Here is a 3,054-nt window from a genome sequence, read left to right as displayed (position 1 = left end):
TTTCACTCAATATGATACTTTCCATGTTGATCCACTTATATGCAAATTTCCTGACTTCATCTTTTCTAACAGCTGCATAGTACTCCATTGTGTAGATATACCAAATTTTCTTTAACCTGTCATCTGTTTTGGGGCACTCAGGTTTTTTCCAGATTTTGGCTATTGTAAACAGAAGCACCTATATTTCTGAAGCAGTGATATTAATCAAATAGGAGAGGGACATCAGGGTCCTAGAATTTTCATCAGTACAAAAAAGAACTGTGTAATAGTGGTGTCATATCAATCAATCAATCACAATATCCCATTAATCACCGATTTCTTGGGCGGGCTCAGTAACATCTCATTTCATCCTTTCCCTGAGATCTTAGAAGTCTATTACGACTTGGCCCTCCTAACAATGTTGCACTGGGGGCTCTTCAGGGTCAGGGGAATGAGATCCAGCTTGTTACTGGATTTTGCATATGGATACACCATGGGAAGCTTGCAAGTCTGTCCCATGGGGGCAGGAAACTCTCAGAAGATTGCCAGTTTCTCCTAGAGGGAGAAGTAGGCCAAAGATATCGCGCAACCGCAAGCTTCTGAGAGCTTGCTTTTAAGTCTCTGGATGTTGACCGTTGATGGGATTACACACACCTGGGTTCCTCTGCCGGTACCTTCATGCAGGAGGCCTGTCCGAACGTGTAGAGATGAGCCTCCAGCATGGCTGCAGCTAGGTTCCGGTGGTCTTCGGCTGCTGGGAGCTCTGCTTGGGGTGGGGAGGGAAGCTGGAGCCCATCCCCTCCCAGGGTCCCGGGGGAAGACAGCCAGGCGTGCGGGCAAGAGACTCTTGTGGGCAAGTGGTGTCATATATTGCAGGTAAAAGAGCATTAGACTTCAAGAACCCCAATCAGTTCCACTACTAAACAGGAAAATACTGTAGTGAGCATTTAAAAATTGGTCTATAAAAATTGTCTGCAACCCTAGCAGGTATTTTGTGGCAGGCAGAGGATTTCCACCCTTTCTCTTCAACGTGACAACACAGCCGTGACATTGAGGTATATGGAGTAAAAGGGGTAGAAAAATGGGACCAATTAGTCTTCAATGAGCTTCTCTCCAGAGGATAAAGGTATCCTTGTGGCCACACAAGCTTTAGATCTTTGATTATACATAAAAGTTCCAGCAATTCTAGCAGACTCAATGTGGCAGGGTACACCCCTCTCCAACCTCAACACAAATCTTCACAATCAAATCTTTCGTGAACATTATAAAACCTGCCATAATATGATAGACTAAGATGCTTACCTTCTCTGAGGTCACAGAGAAATCTTCTGATTAACATGTACCTGTGATGGCTCACACATGGCCATGGATTAATGCAAATTGCAGTATCTTTGTCAATGTGTTAACAAATATGGCCACAGATATTCATGACTGAGTCAAGGAGAAAAGAGCTTGAATTTTTTTTCACAGTTCACACTAGAAATTCATGCTCAAGCTGGTGTTCCTCTCCCACAGCAACAAATAAAAAGAAATCACTGACAGATGGCACCCTTAATTCACTACATTTGATGTCTTAAAAAAAAATCTCCAAATCTAAAACTGCAACATCTCTACAGACCAAAACAAAAACAAAAAACAAAAAAAAAGCACATAGAAAAACAAACGCTTAAATCCTGCAGTTGAATGAGAAAGAAAACTCCTTAGAAATAAATCTTAAAGTGTAATGGGGAGTCTAACAGACAATTTAAAAATCACTACTATGAAGAAAATCAATGAGACCCACCAAACACATACTAACAAAGAACAAAACTTAATGAAACATGAAAGCAAATGCAGGGGGGAAAGGGAGTTCTGCACCTATCAGACTGAATAAACATAGCAAATAAATCGTAAACTTCCAGGGAAGGCATAAAAAGTAGACTTACTCTCACAGATAAAAGAATAAGTAAAATAAAATAAAACTCCACTGGTCTGTCAAATGTTAGAAGAGAAAAAAACTAGAGTTAGGGAAAAATGCTGAAAATCTTTACTATGAGTTTTCACTGGAAGGAGGAAAAATAAATTAGACAAAAAGTAAACTAAGCAGATTTTTCAACAAAAACTGTTAGGTAGACTGGGGCAGGGTAATAAGCTATTAACAATCCTAAAATATCAAAAATTCCAGCTACTGGTTCCAAATCTTTTAAAATTGTTATCCAAATATGATGGAGAAATTAATCCTTCAAAAACAAATAGAATTTAATAATTTGCAACTAACAGACCTGCACCTTAAGAAATGTTAAAGGAGTAATTTTACATAACAATAAGAAACAAAAGAACAATAAACTATAAGAGAACAATATATATCCAATAATAATTAAGTGGTCAATCAAAACTTACTTTTCATTAATAACTAATCTTTCAGGTGAGTATACAATATATATAAAATATTTATTAACTGACAACAATCAATACATATAAAATAACCCAACAGTACAGTGGGATCTCAAAATACCACTTATATAACTGAAGAGATGAACTCAACAGAAAACGATATTTTAAAATAATTTACAGATTGACTCAGAATTTCCTGCCTCTGTGCCAGTCTCTTCACCAGGGCCCCTCAGAGGGGCCGGGTTGAGTTTCCCTCTCACCCCAAGCAGTGTCCCAGCAGTCAAAAACCTCCAGAACCCAACCATAGCCATGCCCAAGGCTACTCTCCACATGCTTGGATGAGCCTCACCCATGAAGGAACCATCAGAGGAACCAAGGTATGTGGGACCCGTGACTGAGATCTCCAGGCCTCTGAGATTGGGACTGGGGACCCTCCACCAAGATCCCCAGTTTTCCAGTAGCTTGGCAGCCATATTCATAATTGCCCCCAGCGCCATATAATCTCATCAATGGCTAAAATCCAGAGACTATAAAACAAAGCTCCCAGAAGAGAAGGACGCAGAATCTCCAGGAATCTCTCTCCCTCTCAGAGACCCAAGCAAGCTACCAACAGTATCCCTCCTGTACGGCAGAGCCTGGCAAGCTCCCTGTAGCATATTCAATATGCCAAAAACAGTAACAATAATGGGCCTCATTCCCCTG

The sequence above is a fragment of the Sorex araneus genome, chromosome 3, assembly GCF_027595985.1.
Source record: "Sorex araneus isolate mSorAra2 chromosome 3, mSorAra2.pri, whole genome shotgun sequence".
Taxonomy (NCBI): domain Eukaryota; kingdom Metazoa; phylum Chordata; class Mammalia; order Eulipotyphla; family Soricidae; genus Sorex; species Sorex araneus.
Note: the sequence above shows the minus strand (reverse complement) of the source record.